Source organism: Salmo salar, chromosome 19 (assembly GCF_965601325.2).
Source record: "Salmo salar chromosome 19, fSalSal1, whole genome shotgun sequence".
Classification (NCBI taxonomy): Eukaryota; Metazoa; Chordata; class Actinopteri; order Salmoniformes; family Salmonidae; genus Salmo; species Salmo salar.
The window spans coordinates 23,986,848-24,003,695 of NC_138309.1; the positions used below are offsets into that span (position 1 = coordinate 23,986,848).

General features: G+C 41.9%; 1 protein-coding gene across 1 annotated transcript in view; it reads left to right on the forward strand.

Moving 5' to 3' along the window:
• LOC106578592 (cadherin-6) overlaps nt 1-16,848 on the forward strand; it is an 83,008-nt gene that overhangs the window by 493 nt on the left and 65,667 nt on the right. The window lies entirely within an intron of this gene.

Sequence of the window (16,848 nt, forward strand, 5' to 3'; positions counted from 1 at the left end):
TTAGACATCACTGACCACTATTGTCCTCTGCGTCAACTTTTGGGTTTCATTTATTATAGACCACAATTTTGGATAATATTCTGTCTCAGCTACAACGTGGGATACATTTGTGTTTATTAATTTGACTGCGTCAGATCAGATGTAGAGTACAGTAACACTGTGATGGCACCACAAGTCAACACATCATGTGGAGTGATAAACGTATGACAATGTAATTGTTTACATTTTCTTTTGTATGTATTATTCGTTGTTTATTGGTGCTATATGAAATGTTCGCTTTCTTTATACTTTCCCACTGGTTAGGCTACGGATATCGATGCAGGTAAAGGCTACTGTAGAATAGGTTACATGCGCTGATGAAAATATGAAATTCTCTGTCTGTACAGTTGTACTTTGAGTGACGCGTGTGTAGCATAGCGTACGTGCCAGGTCACGATTATAAACTCCTGGAGTTGCCTGAAGTTTTCAAAGTAGCCTATGTCTCCTCAAGCGAGCCCTCATTCATAATATATTCATTATATGTGTGGCTTTTAGAGTATTACTTTTGAAAAGGTAAATTCGGGTATAGGCTATGCTATTGAATTCCTTAACATTTTCGCATTCACACTTTAATTGCTTGCATGATTTTGATTGAGCAGCATTCTTTAGGTTAGTTACAGCATTCTTTAGGTTGGTTGCTTTCCTCCTGGGTTTGTTTTGGTGCCACATTGGCCTATATCACAAACTTTGCTCGATAGCCTATGCCTTTGCTAATGCAGCATATATACATATCTTCCATGTTAGAAAATAGAAAATAGATCAGGTCTAAGGAGCATCAGGTGAGTGCTACTGGTCGCAGATTCTGGGAATCTGTCTATTCCTCTATCCCCCCCCCCCCCCCCCCCCCCCCAAAAAAAAACGTATTATAAAAATACATCTTGGCTACTGTACCTTCCTCTAGCCTCCAGATTGCTTCATGTTGGTTATATTGCTCTAGCTCCCTAAGGCCTGCAGCGATATGCCTGGAGGAGGCCAAGAAGTTCTTAGGGGGAGTTGACTAACTACCAGGGGAATATGCTGCAAGAATATCACTCTACAAATTATCAACAGAGACTTGTGCAATAAGCAGATCATGCACTAAATTATAATGGAGGCTTTGGAAATAAACAACATTTTACATTGACACTTGCAAGGAGTTGGGTAATAGGCCTGATGCTGATATGTTTTTCATAATTCACCCATCTGCATTTTAAAATTACTTATCACCTTTTTGTTTGCGTAATCCAGATGACAGCAATTTGCTAGAGTAAAATAACTTACTAGTGTGGCGAGACAGGCTTTTGCAACAGAACAGGTTGTATAGCTGAGTTTTTACATACATTCTGGTTTGAAGTTGTAAGATGAGAGAGTAGCATAGGATCTGTGTCTGATCAAAGACATATGGAGAACACGGCAGGTACTGAATATTTAACGCTTCTACAAATAGGTTTTCCTTGGTGTGCGTGTGTGTCCGTGTCTGGTGTGTGTGTGTGTGTGTGTGTGTGTTTGTTTGGGTGGGTGGGGGTAGCTTATAAAGATGTACAGGTAATGGAATAGACAAATTGAAACCATTAACCTCAAGGGTTTTAAATAAATACATTGGATCACAGAGACAGACACACATTCAATATTTTATCAATTAATCCCCCCCCCCAAAAAAAAATATCTAATGAGGTGAAGCTGATGTCTGTCTTATCAATCGGCTCGTCTTCTCTCTGTCTCTCGTCGTCTCTCTCTCTGGTCTCTTGAGTGTTAGGGTGATGATGATGACATCACAGGATGTTGGTAAACCCGATGGCTGGGCTGTCTGTGATGACCAATGACCCACTGCTGATTACATTATCTCCGCTCCAGATGGACAGCGTCATTTTGATGTGTCCTGCTCCAGAATAATAATATTGAACCTTTCAAGTGCTCAGTCCTTCAAGCAGCAGCATCTGGACCTAATGAAATCACATCCCCATGCCCACTGACTGTCTCTACCACCGCACTATCCCTATGGGAATCTCCTCACAGCACAGAGACACACAAAACGAATCTCATATTCTTCCGTGTGTGTGTGTGTGTGTGTGTGTGTGTGTGTGTGTGTGTGTGTGTGTGTGTGTGTGTGTGTGTGTGTGTGTGTGTGTGTGTGTGTGTGTGTGTGTGTGAGAGCGCAAGGGTGTGTGGGGCACCTTGATTGTTTCTCTGCATTAGTCAAGGTCCATATATGTTGTGATTATCTCTGGTTGTATTGAAAGAAAAGGTGTAGAGATTGAAAATTGTTATTTAGAACATTCCTGGGATTATTAACTAAAATGGAGTATGGTCTCACTAGAGTGTTAGAAGAATGGCCTTTAGTCTTTTGCCCACATGAAAAACATGCCCCCTTGTGGACAGAAGAGACATGGAAACTAGGTGGTTATGACTGCTGTCGTCACCAAAGCAAAGTATTTTGACGTGTATTTGAGAACAATGACAACCTGGTAACTCTGTGCTAATGGTGTATCTTCATTCAGAAAGCTATGGTCAGAATGTTATTCTGCTTGTGTTCAGTTACAAAACAATCAAGACATAGTGCTGACGTCCCATACATTTTAGACGTCTGTTTTTGGTGATTCCCAGTGTTTGTGGAGGACAGTGTTCTTTACCCAAGGAAGGTCAGTAACTCTGGTTCCACGTCTCATTTACCGTAATTACAGGAGATGGAGAGGTAAAGATGGGTACAGGTAAAGCCACAGAAAGGCAATTTTTCTGACAAGGGTTTTTAGGAAATTAGCCAAAAGAATAGCATTAATGGAATCTACAGACGGCAACACACTCCATGAGGAAAAGGGCAAAAAACTCCATTATCTCTGATGCCTGTTGTTATGGCACACGTCGCCATTTGCATTTGCTTTGGAGGTTCTGTTGTTGCCATAGTAGAATCTGTTCAAATCTGTAAAAAAAAAAAAAGGGCAGTTTTCTGTGTGAGATTAAGTACACTGTGAGAGTAGATCAACGACACCGGACTTCTCAGTTGTTAATTGGTAATTGTCTCTATTGTGTGTACAAAAGAAAAGCAACCAGATAGAAATAGACTGTACATGTCTATTGTACTGTTCGTGAAAAATGCAATAAATGTACGGTTGTTTCATAGCTGTTGTGTATGGTGGCCATGAACATGTACTAACCAAGGTAATGAAACAATAATGAATGGTGATGTATGTTTAACATTCAATCTGAATATCCTAATTATGCCCCCCCCCCCCCCCCCCCCCACACACACACACACACATCAAGACAATAGACAGGATATTATGGGTAATATAAATGCTCTACAAGTTTTTCTATTGCATTTGAAGAACAACAATAACACATAGAAACAACTTGGAACTGTAATGTATTGTAACTGGAAATCATATTGGTACTTACATAAATGTACAGTGAGAGTGGAAATTCATGCTTTCATGCTGAGATTAAAGTTGTTCTTCGAATTTTGACTGCTTTTGTTCTGAGAACATTTCCTTTCTCTTGAGTGTTCTGAAATGAATATGCAGTGTTCTTAACTGGTCACCCTGGTGCTTGCTCCTAATGAAAGGGAGGATATTTTGTTGAAAGGGTAACTTTACACTACAGTGTGTAAAAGGCATCTATCGTGGTTCCTGGAAGTGCTGAAGTGTTGAGCTAAGGATGAGGAGACTTGGCTGCATCTCAAATGGCACCCTATTCCCTGTATAGTGGACTACTTTGGTCCCTGGTCAAAGGTAGTATACTGCATAGGGAATTTGATGCCCTTTGAGACAAACTGTAACTCTAATGTTGTACAGTAGCTGTCTGACGTGAGTATGGTGACAGCTAGGTAGTAAAGAAGAAACAGTACAGGCTCAGCCATTAGACAGGCATGGCGTACAAAGGCAGTCGATATTAAATCAGTAGATTCATGTCTCTGGGTTGGGAGATTCTGTAATTGCTGCCAATGCAATCTGCCAACATGTTTCCCCCTTCCTCTCCATGTGAATCCGCTGCCTGGCTTCACCAATTACCGAGAAGCTGAAGGACAGCTAGCTTCAGAGCTTTAGGACTGACTCAGTAACAGCGGGGATCCTATGGGTCCCAATGTCACCCACTCTATTTAGTGCACTACTTTTGACCATGGTATATAGGGCTCTGTTCAAAAGAGTGCACTATTTAAGGAATGGGGTGACATTTGGGATGGAGCCTCTCTCTGATCCTCTGTCTGAGGAAGTAAGGGCTAATGGCAATTTAAGGGAACTGCCTTACCATCAACTCCTGCAAGAGTTGGAGAGTTTAGCAGACATATTTGCATAACTGACACCACCACCCACTCCCTCGCAGTGAATGCATAGGCTCACTGAAATGCACACACACGTCACGGATACGGACACACAGGCAGGTACACACTAGGGTAGGGCAATATTATGATAGAATTATCTATCGACAATGATTGACAGCCTATTTGAACTTGACTGGCTCTGCGCAGAAAATATAATTCTCTCTCAGGCTTCGATAGGCTATGAAAATTACTATATTAAGAGAGGACAATGAGGCAAATAAAGCAATCATTATCCAGTTCTGAAGATGCTTTGCTTCTATCCAGCCAATGATTTATAACTCACTATGGCAAGACAGGCCGTTCCTCATCAGTTGACTGTCACTTTGCTCCATCATCTGGGCGCCAAACAGACATAGACTGACACACACAAACCTGATGAAACTCCACCAGAAAGGAATATTATAAAATATTTGCCTGCACTTAGCCTCTGTCCAAGGTTTCAACAACATTATCTTTCATAATGATTCATCGTGTTCTAGCATGCGATTTTGCGCTATTTTTAACCAACCAATTTGGTTGGTCAATAGCAGGCGATACTATCATATATCACAACGTTTTGTGAGTATATAATCACGATAGGACAAAGGTTGACACCGCCCTAGTACACACACACACACACACCGTACCCCTCTGAAACACAGACACACCAGAGATCGCACGAAGCAAAAAGGTATAAGGTTCTCAACACGCTTCTCAGCACAATTTAACAAGATATATTAGTCACCCAGGAGGCAGCAGAGAGCCAGCCGGCCATAGTGCTCAGCAGACTGGGCTCTGACTGGGCACTGACTAGGGGAGAGAGATAGTGATTTACCACAAAGCCCTGTATACCATGGCTCCATTTCAGAGTCTGGGAAGTGATATGATTGAGGCATGGCCATGAAAGCCCACAAATACAATAGCTAGCTATCTCTTTCTCTTTTTACTTGAGGAAAAAGGCTTGGAAAGAATAGGAATTGGGGTAAGAGGGATTTACGATGGCTAAAACCATACTCTGTTGGATTCAGTTACTATACAGCTTACAATGCAGGTTTTAGCTAAAGGAGTGTTTTTGGACTTTTGTATATGATGTGTGTGTTCTCTCAGTAGTATGATCTGTATGTCTTAGCTGCGCTGTGAGCTATAAGGTGTGGAGTGATAGATGAAGAGTGTGAGTGAACAGCAGGACACACACACACATACACACACAGCACGGTTTCCTTTAGGAAAATGTGGAGCCGGACATTTGACCGGCAGCATTTTCATTGAACAGACATTAGAGTAATGTCCTGGACCCATATGCATTGGGTGCGTAACCTGATTAGGGTGTCCACCCACGGTGCTCAGAATGACAGAGATCACATTTAGATTATGGTTATTCATCTTAACAGAACATGCAACTCGAGGAAACAACGTGTACTCCTTACCGAATTCCGATTCGTACTGAAGATGTTAGAGTAACTGTCACATTTACTTTTCCTCAGCTAGCAAGACGAGTAATGAACAGCAAAATCACTAGTCTATGTCAATCTAATATCCCCCATAGTAGAAAAGTTTGTCTATTCCATTGGTCAGTTTGTTGTTCTGTGCGAGAAAGAAATAGCCTATGCCAAACTGTCTGGAACAGTTCTGGGACGATATATCCCAAATTCATACAAGCAGTAGTCCTAGGCTACATAAAAGAAAACGACTTTAAAAAGCAATGAGGATGATGCAACAGATCAGTACATTTAGATTAAAATGTTGCTAAACTATTATTTCTACACATTATAAGGGCAGCAATGTGGACAAGGCAATAGGCTACGCGTGAATGTTCGTTCCATAATGTAATTAGCGGGAACACACAGTTATCAAAAGAAATTTAGAAAGAGGGGAGATATAAAGATGCAAAAATTAGCATGGGTTGCTAATATGACTAGGGTTGTGCCTTTCACTAATGGAAAACCAATAGAACATGAAAGAAATAGGCTACTGGTTTCAATGGCATATGGAAGTCTATTAAATAACGGCCTCAATGTTTCTATGGTCGGATTTTACTTTGAAGCAAGGTAAGACATGTCTCATAATATGAAGTAAAACGTTCAGGCTTCAAACAATTAAGTATATGTTTTGAAAATGCTTACTGCCTCCAGCTCATTCAAAGTGATGTGTGACTCGCTGAAGCCTGCCTACCATTGCCTATCTGCACTTGAATGGCGTATGGGAAGCGCTCTTCAATTACAGTACTAGCTGAGAAATAAAAATAGTAGTCATTTTTAATTATGGCCATCAAAACTGTTTTTAACAAGCAATCGCATTTAGAATTGTTACGCAATGATTGGGCTTATAAAAACATGTTTCACTCTAGCAGCAACTAATGAGCTGTTTGAGAAGCAGTAGCAGCAGCTTTCATGCTGTCTGACAGATTTTCCACTCATAGGCTCTGTATCGGTATGCTGTGCGTGTGTAACAAACATAACGACTAACGAAAATACACACCCGGCAATTGAATCCACTAAATTATGCAAATTAACCTATAGACCGATAAGCATGTCAAATATATTTCCATCGACTGGTATTTCCATCAACGAATAGACTAAAAGGCATTATTTTGCAATGGGATTTTTTGTCTTCTCCTGGACAATTGGCCGGCACCAGTTTTTTATTTATTTGCTTTTCATTTTTTTATCGGCCAAAAGCCATCTATTACCGGCCAACGGAAACCCTGACACACACACATCATAACACAGATTCAGCAGCAGCTTCACTCTGTCTGGATTCCTGACAGTGAACAGCCCAGACGCATAATTCCACTGCTATGTACAGGCTGCATCCCAAATGGAACCCTGTTCCATATATAGTTCACTTCTTTTGACCAGACCAGAGCCCATAGGAATAGGGTGCCATTTGGGACAAAGCCACGGACTGCAGTAAGTGGACTGAGGACGTTAAAGAGTGTCTGGAGGGAAGAACAGAACAGAACATGACAGTCAGTTAATAAGTGTTGAGAAGAAGACCAAGTGGAGGCCAGTCCACAGACAACTATGTCTGTCTGACTCAACATACTGTACTGTACAGGAGGTTCTGACTGGTGTTAGAGAAAAGGAAGGGATCCTATTGACTATTGGATAAGAAGGGGGCAAAAAGAAGAGATCACAGTTCCAAGCAGAAGACAAGGAGTATTAGTGGTTAGTTGTGATACATAGAAGAAGAATGGGTGACTGTGTGTGTGTGTGTGTGTGTGTGTGTGTGTGCGTGACTGGCTAGAGCAGGTACTGTGGGAAAGGAGAGGGGGATCTAGCTGAATAGGGTGATAATGACGCATGCTTACTCCTGCAGGGCCTGCCATGGTTCTGTCAGCACAACAGATAACTGTCAACTCCAGGGAACACTACTGTGATTCTCTAACACCAAGGAAGGTGCGTGTGTGTGTGTGATAGATTGTTGATTGTCTGTCAGTGTGCGTGCGTGCGTGTGTGTGTGTGTGTGTGTGCCTGCGAATGTGATGTGTGTACGTAGCAACACCTGAGGATCTGTCTTTTTCAGCCAACTATGTCTTGTGTTTGAGGGGTGCAAAATCCACATCTTGCTGAATTGTTTGCTTTCATTTTCCTCCTGTGACTCTTTCATCCAATTGCTTGTGCCTGTCATTTTTTCCCGTTAATGTAATGACCACGGAAATGTTTGTAATGACCTGTCAAATACAGCCCGGTAATGGCTGAAATGGGCTCAATGGAATGCATTGTCTTTCCGTTGCATCTATAAGAAAGCTAAAGCTTCGTAGGGGATTTAGCACATTGTCTCGACACTTTTACATGAGAAGAAAGATAACTTTATTTTGATGGGTGTCCCTTTTTTTGTGGAATTGAAAGAACTAATACTTTAATACAGTTGAAATATTTACAAATTAGATGCACTGAAATGAAATCAACTTCCGAAAATGAACACTCAGATTATAGTGATATTACAGTACATCTGATCTCGCAAACAATGTAAAGTATGTATAGATAGGTGTAATCTAGAGGCAAACATTTACATTTTTAAGCCAAAGGTATCTTGTTGTTGTCACACTTGTTAAATTATGCAACAGAATGTGACAACAACAGTAATTAATGAGGCAGTCTAGACAGTGCAGGTGAGTGCAGCTAGATTAAGACAGAGCACATTGTTGGTGGTTGCAGCCCTGAATTAATACCTGAATTCCCACCAAAATCCCTGAACACCGGTCATTATTTGTCCGTGCCAGTAAAATGTTTATGTGCAATAATGCAGTCAATATCTGATGGATTAATGGAGTATCTTCATCCATTGTCCAACTGTTGCATTTATTAGAATTGTGTGTATCTATGTCTTTATGTGTATATACTGTGTGTTGGCAGCAGAGGGGGAGGGATGTTATTTCGACACCCTAACAGTCTTCAGAAGTAATGATGCAGGTTATTGCATATGACTTGTAACACCTCGGCCCAGTGGGCGTTCACAGTGGGACAGGCTGTCCTTGTACGTTAGCCTTTAGGGGATGTGCTTCTGTCCTGCTGCCTGCCATAACCCAGAGCAAAGCGGTGTGTGTGTGTGTGTGTGTGTGTGTGTGTGTGTGTGTGTGTGTGTGTGTGTGTGTGTGTGTGTGTGTGTGTGTGTGTGTGTGTGTGTGTGAGAGAGATAGCTAATTCAAACAGACCTAGACCTCTCGACCTGCAGTTGATGGCTTCCCTGCCTGTTGTGACACTGATATCTGGATGCCATATCACATTTTGCATGGTATTTTTCTTTCCCCATTGTCCTCTCATGCTATACATTAGACTGAGGAAGAAAAGCATCAACTTGTTCACAAGAGGCTTTCATAGGCTTCAGCAACAGTAGGTCTTCAGAGTGTCTCTTAAACTCACTTGTTCTTATTATTCTCCAATGTCTGAACGCATTCATGATCTCAGCTACTGTTAGTACAAATACTATGAATTATCTGAACATCCACAAACCAGGTGGACCTTGGTCTCTTTTTCATTTCAGAACAGCTTGGTGTTTAATCAATTTCAAGTGTTTCTACAACTGTTAAGATAATGAATGAACGTCATAATGTGGACACTAATAAAAGGGTTTGTGAAAAAGAGAGACTATTTAAACTCTAGGCCTATATCTAATCCCAGATGTGGCATACTGGAACCATACAAGCTTGTTGGAATGGTACAATACAAGCTGTCTAGAGAGTGACAGTCACAAAATGACCATGGACTAATAACTATGCAACAATACCACAGTGTATAGGCCTATCGGGGGGCCAGGGGCTGGAGTCCCTTCAGTACATTAGGTGGAACATGTCCTCAGTCCCTTTGTGAAAAGGTCACCCTTTGAGACCCAAAACAGCTGAACATGGCACCGTGACACACTTAACTGACAGGCGGATTTGTATGGGCTGCAAAGGCCTCCAATTACTTTCTGACACCACTGTCCATCAAAGAGGAAGAGACCTAGGACCTGACAGGGAGGGAGGGAGGTGTGTGAGTGTGTGTGTCATATTGCCGAAGACACACACCACAGCCAAAAAGTCCACCAACCCCTATCATGGTGGAGGAGCTGCAGGGTACTCCTCGTTAATTGAGTTTGATCTAATGAAGGCAATGCGAAATGAGGGTTATTGTTAGCCCTGAGGACAATACCAAAGTTGAATTTGATGTAAGATGCTCGGGGAATTTCTTTGAAATTGAAAAATTGCATTAAACATTCCATTTATATTAATTATATTGTGCTTGTTATTATTAGCTGTGGTGTGCTACTCTTAGTAGCTGTAGAAAGAGCAGCAGCATAAGGTCCAAAATTCCCTATCCGCTCATAGGTTCAGTACACATTACTGCATTCTGTATCAGAGAGTTCAAAGACGCCATGTCCAAGCTCTACGAACGCGGCCTCTGACCCTCCCTCTGCTACACTGCCCTGCTGAGAATCACACACAACAAAGATGTGGTGAGGCTGCACTCTGCCCTTATGTAAATAAGGTATCTGTTTCTATTTGTAATACATTTGCAAACATTTTTAAAAACCTGTTTTCACTTTGTCATTTATGGGGTATTTAATCAATTTTAGAATAAGGCTGTAACGGAGCAAAATGTGGAAAAAGTCAGGGAGTCTGAATTCCTTCTGAATGCACTTTGCAAGTAGCCATTGCAAGCTAGCTATTTAATACTGGCTATCAGTTTTTTTGTCTTTAGCTGTAAACATTCTAGTTATGCGTTGTGACAATGTCAAGCACTGAGTCAAAATCATTCCCATATTAAGTACCTTCTATTTTGGATAATCCACATCAAGGATAAAGTTTGTTTGTTTTTGTTTTCCCCCTGTATTGGCCTGACAGACGATGTGCTTGCAGCCTATTTTTACGTCCAATCACTGTACCCATATGGCTAGTAAAACCCGTTCATTTTGCGTTGTGATAATGCCATTTAGACTTCAGAAAATAGCGGGTCATATTCAACAATATTACCATTTATTTTGGATAGTCAACATTTAGGGGAAATTGTTTTCATCCTGCATATGTTCTTGACTGAGATCGCTAAATCTACAACTAATGTCACATTAGGGTGGTACATGCTATCTTGTTTAGTAACCCGAACCAAATTAAGGCTGTTGGCAACGCAGCTATGTTTTTCATACAGTAGTGATCCAGTGTTGCTTTTCCTCTGTAACGTTAGTAACTTTAAATGTTTTCCTTTGTGAGACATGTTATTCGGTTATATGCTGTAAGACCCCCTAATGTATATGGTATATGCCATTTAATTTCTGATGAAAGGTAGCTCTACCTTTCTCTGTTATTTATTTTTATGTTGGTATATTGGGCATTTACTATCGTATTGTCACGCCCTGGCCATAGAGAGGTTTTTGTTCTCTATTTTGGTTAGGCCAGGGTGTGACTAGGGTGGGCATTCTATGTCCTTTTTTCTATGTTTTTGTATTTCTTTGTTTTGGCCTGGTATGGCTCTCAATCAGGGACAGCTGTACATCGTTGTCGCTGATTGGGAGCCATACTTAGGCAGCCTGTTTTCCTTTGGGGTCTTGTGGGTAGTTGTTTTCTGTCTTGTGTGTTCACCCGGCAGAACTGTTTCCTTTCGTTTTCTTGTTTTATTTAAAGTGTCATTAAAGTTAATATGAGCACTTACCTCGCTGCATCTTGGTCCCCTCTGTCAGACGATCGTTACACATATAGGCATTTGACGGTAAGCGTGGTGGTGAACCACAATCTGGCCTGACAAGAGACGTTAATATGGCAAATCTCCTTTAAGCCCAGGAAGCAGCTATTCAACTTGCCATACACCAACTTTTCAAGCTTTATAATGTTAAAATATGTTCTTTACTCACCAAATATGGCTTTTTGATTAGCAACTATTGTCACTTACTGTAGTTATATACACTGCTCAAAAAAATAAAGGGAAAACTTAAACAATACAATGTAACTCCAAGTCAATCACACTTCTGTGAAATCAAACTGTCCACTTCGGAAGCGACACTGATTGACAATACATTTCACATGCTGTTGTACAAATGGAATAGACAACAGGTGGAAATTATAGGCAATTAGCAAGACACCCCCAATAAAGGAGTGGTTCTGCAGGTGGGGACCACAGACCACTTCTTAGTTCCTATGCTTCCTGGCTGATGTTTTGGTCACTTTTGAATGCTGGCGGTGCTTTCACTCTAGTGGTAGCATGAGATGGAGTCTACAACCCACACAAGTGGCTCAGGTAGTGCAGCTCATCCAGGATGGCACATCAATGCGAGCTGTGGCAAGAAGGTTTGCTGTGTCTGTCAGCGTAGTGTCCAGAGCATGGAGGCGCTACCAGGAGACAGGCCAGTACATCAGGAGACGTGGAGGAGGCCGTAGGAGGGCAACAACCCAGCAGCAGGACCGCTACCTCCGCCTTTGTGCAAGGAGGAGTAGGAGAAGCACTGCCAGAGCCCTGCAAAATGACCTCCAGCAGGCCACAAATGTGCATGTGTCTGCTCAAACGGTCAGAAACAGACTCCATGAGGGTGGTATGAGGACCCGACGTCCACAGGTGGGGGTTGTGCTTACAGCCCAACACCGTGCAGGACGTTTGGCATTTGCCAGAGAACACCAAGATTGGCAAATTCGCCACTGGCGCCCTGTGCTCTTCACAGATGAAAGAAGGTTCACACTGAGCATGTGACAGACGTGACAGAGTCTGGAGACGCCGTGGAGAACGTTCTGCTGCCTGCAACATCCTCCAGCATGACCGGTTTGGCGGTGGGTCAGTCATGGTGTGGGGTGGCATTTCTTTGGGGGGCCGCACAGCCCTCCATGTGCTCGCCAGAGGTAGCCTGACTGCCATTAGGTACCGAGATGAGATCCTCAGACCACTTGTGAGACCATATGCTGGTGCGGTTGGCCCTGGGTTCCTCCTAATGGAAGACAATGCTAGACCTCATGTGGCTGGAGTGTGTCAGCAGTTCCTGCAAGAGGAAGGCATTGATGCTATGGACTGGCTCGCCCGTTCCCCAGACCTGAATCCAATTGAGCACATCTGGGACGTCATGTCACGCTCCATCCACCAACGCCACGTTGCACCACAGACTGACCAGGAGTTGGCGGATGCTTTAGTCCAGGTCTGGGAGGAGATCCCTCAGGAGACCATCCGCCACCTCATCAGGAGCATGCCCAGGCGTTGTAGGGAGGTCATACAGGCACGTGGAGGCCACACACACTACTGAGCCTCATTTTGACTTGTTTTAAGGACATTACATCGAAGTTGGATCTGCCTGTAGTGTGGTTTTCCACTTTAATTTTGAGTGTGACTCCAAATCCAGACCTCCATGGGTTGATAAATTGGATTTCCATTGATTCTTTTTGTGTGATTTTGTTGTCAGCACATTCAACTATGTAAAGAAAAAAGTATTTAATAAGATTATTTCTTTCATTCAGATCTAGGATGTGTTGTTTAAGAGTTCCCTTTATTTTTTTGAGCAGTATATTTTATTCCTCATCTGTCTACACACAATACCCAATACTGACAAAGCAAAAACTGTTTTTTTGTATTTTTGCAAATGTATTCAAAATAAAAAACTGTTCAAACCAAGATTGAACTCTTTGTTCTGAATGCCAAGTGTCACGTCTGGAGGAAACCTGGCACCACCCCTATGGTGACTTATGGTGGTGGCAGCATCATGCTGTGGGTATTATTTACCAGCGGCAGAAATTGGGAGACTAGTCAGGATCGAGGCAAAGATGAACGGAGCAAAGCACAGAGAGATCCTTGATGAAACCTGGACTTTAACCCGATAGAACATCTCTGGAGAGACCAGAAAATAGCTGTGCAGCGACCGTCCCCATCCAACCTGACAGAGCTTGAGAGGATCTGCAGAGAAGAATAGGGGGAACTCCCCAAATACTGGTGTGCCAAGCTTGTAGCGTTATACCCAAGAAGACTCAAGACTATAATCGCTGCCAAAGGTGCTTCAACAAAGTACTGAGTAAAGGGTAGAGGTCGACCGATTAATCGGAATGGCCGATTAATCGGAATGGCCGATTTCAAGTTTTCATAACAATCGGTAATCGGTATTTTTGGCCACCGATTTGCCGATTTGTTTTAGTTTTATTTTTGTATTTTTTCACCTTTATTTAACTAGGCAAGTCAGATTAACCTCTATGGGCTAGGTGGGACGCTAGCGTGCCACCCGTGGTGCACTCCATCAACAGCAGGTGCATTTCAAGAGCGGCAAATTTGAATCCAAATAAATGTCAAAATTCAAATTTTTCAAAAATACAACTATTTTACACCCTTTGAAAGATAAACATCTCCTTAATCTAACCACGTTTTACGATTTCAAAAAGGTTTTACGGCGAAAGCATAAATTTAGAGTATGTTAGGACAGTACATTTACAAGAGTTGTGTGTAATGTTTTGTCAATTCAAAGACAGGGTCACCAAAACCATAAAACCAGCTAAAATGATGCACTAACCTTTTACAATCTCCATCAGATGACACTCCTAGGACATTATGTTAGACAATGCATGCATTTTTAGTTCTATCAAGTTCATATTTATATCCAAAAACAGCGTTTTACTATGGCATTGATGTTGAGGAAATCGTTTCCCTCCAATAACCGGCAGTCAAGTCAGCACCACTAATTAAATAATTAAAATTAGAAAACATTGGTAAAATATTATATTGTCATTTAAAGAATTATAGATTTACATCTCTTGAACGCAATCAACTTGCCAGATTAAAAAATAACCTTACTGGGAAATCACACTTTGCAATAATCTGAGCACTGCGCCCAGAAAAATACGCGTTGCGATACAGACTAGACGTCATGTTGGGGAGATCTAAAATCGAAAATACTATGTAAATAATCCATTACCTTTGATTCTCTTCATCAGATGTCACTTCCAGGTATCACAGGTCCATAACGAATGTAGTTTTGTTCAAAAAAGCTCATCAATTATGTCCAAAAATCTCCGTCTTGTTAGCACATGATCTAAGCCAGCCGGACTTCTCGTCATGAACGAGGGGAAAAAATATATTTACGTTCGTTCAAACATGTCAAACGTTGTATAGCATAAATCATTAGGGCCTTTTTTAACCAGAACATGAATAATATTCAAGGTGGACGAATGCATACTCTTTTATAACGTATTGGAACGAGGGTACCCAACATGAACTCGCGCGCCAGGTGTCTAATGGGCCATCATCGTTCCATGGCTCTTGTTCGGTCAGATCTCCCTCCAGAAGACTCAAAACACTTTGTAAAGGCTGGTGACATCTAGTGGAAGCAATAGGAAGTGCCAAAATATTCCTCAGCCCCTGTGTTTTTCAATGGGATAGGTTTAAAGGTAATACAACACATCAGGTATCCACTTCCTGTCAGAAAATGTCTCAGGGTTTTGCCTGCCAAATGAGTTCTGTTATACTCACAGACACCATTCAAACAGTTTTAGAAAATTTAGGGTGTTTTCTATCCATATGTAATAAGTATATGCATATTCTAGTTACTGGGTAGGAGTGGTAACCAGATTAAATCGGGTATGTTTTTTTATCCAGCCGTGTCAATACTGCCCCCTAGCCCTAACAGGTTAAGAACACATTCTTATTTTCAATAACGGCCTAGGAACGGGGGTTAACTGCCTTGTTCAGGGGGGATTCGGGGATTCGTTTTTGCAACCTTCTGGTTACTACTCCAACGCTCTAACCACCTGCCTTACATTGCACTCCACGAGGATCCTGCATGGCAGGCTGACTACCTGTTACGCGAGGGCAGCAAGAAGCCAAGGTAAGTTGCTACCTAGCATTAATGTGTTTGAGCCAATCAGTTGTGTTGTGATAAGGTAGCGGGGGTATGCAGAAGATAGCCCTATTTGGTAAAAGACCAAGTCCATATTATGGCAAGAACAGCTCAAATAAGAAAAGAGAAACGACAGTCCATCATTACTTTCAGACATGAAGGTCAGTCAATCTAGAACATTTCAAGAACTTTGAAAGTTTCTTAAAGTGCATTTGCAAAAACCATCAAGCGCTATGATGAAACTGGCTGAGGACCGCCACAGGAAAGGAATACCCAGAGTTACCTCTGCTGCAGAGGATAAGTTCAATAGAGTTACCAGCACCTAAGATTGCAGCCCAAATTAATGCTTCACAGAGTTTAAGTAACAGACACATCTCAACATCAACTGTTCAGAGGAGACTGCATGAATCAGGCCTTCATGGTTGAATTGCTGCAGAGAAACCACTACTTACGGACACCAATAAGAAGAAGAGACTTGCTTGGGCCAAGAAACATGAGCAATGGGCATTAGACCGGTGGAAATCTGTCCTTTGGTCTGATTAATCCAAATTTGAGATTTTTGGTTCCAACCGTCGTATCTTTGTGAGACGCTGAGTAGGTGAACGGATGATCTCTGCATGTGTGGTTCCCACCGTGAAACATGGAGGAGGAGGTGTAATGGTGTGGGGGTGCTTTGCTGGTGACACTCTTGATATTTAGAATTCAAGGCACATTGAACCTGCATAGCTACCACAGCATTCTGTAGCGATACACCATCCCATCTGTTTTGCGCTTAGTGGGACTATCATTTGTTTTCCAACAGAACAATGACCCAACACACCACCAGGCAGTGTAAGGGCTATTTGACCAAGAAGGACAGTGATGGACTGCTGCATCAGATGACCTGGCCTCCATAATCACCTGACCTCAACCCAATTGAGATGGTTTGGGATGAGTTGGACCGCAGAGTGAAGGAAAAGCAGTCAACAAGTGCTCAGCATATCTGGGAACTCTTTCAAGATTGTTGGAAAGCATTCCAGGTGAAGCTGGTTGTTAGAATGCTAAGAATGTGCAAAGCTGTAATCAAGGCAAAGGGCTGCTACTTTGAAGAATTTTAAATGTAAAATATATTTTGATATATTTTTGGTAACTACATGATTCCATACGTGTTAATTCACAGTTTATGTATTCACTGTTATTCTACATTGTATAAAATAGTAATAAACAAAACCCTTTAATGAGTTGTGTCCAAACTAATGACTGGGACTGTGTGTGTGTGTGTGTGTGTG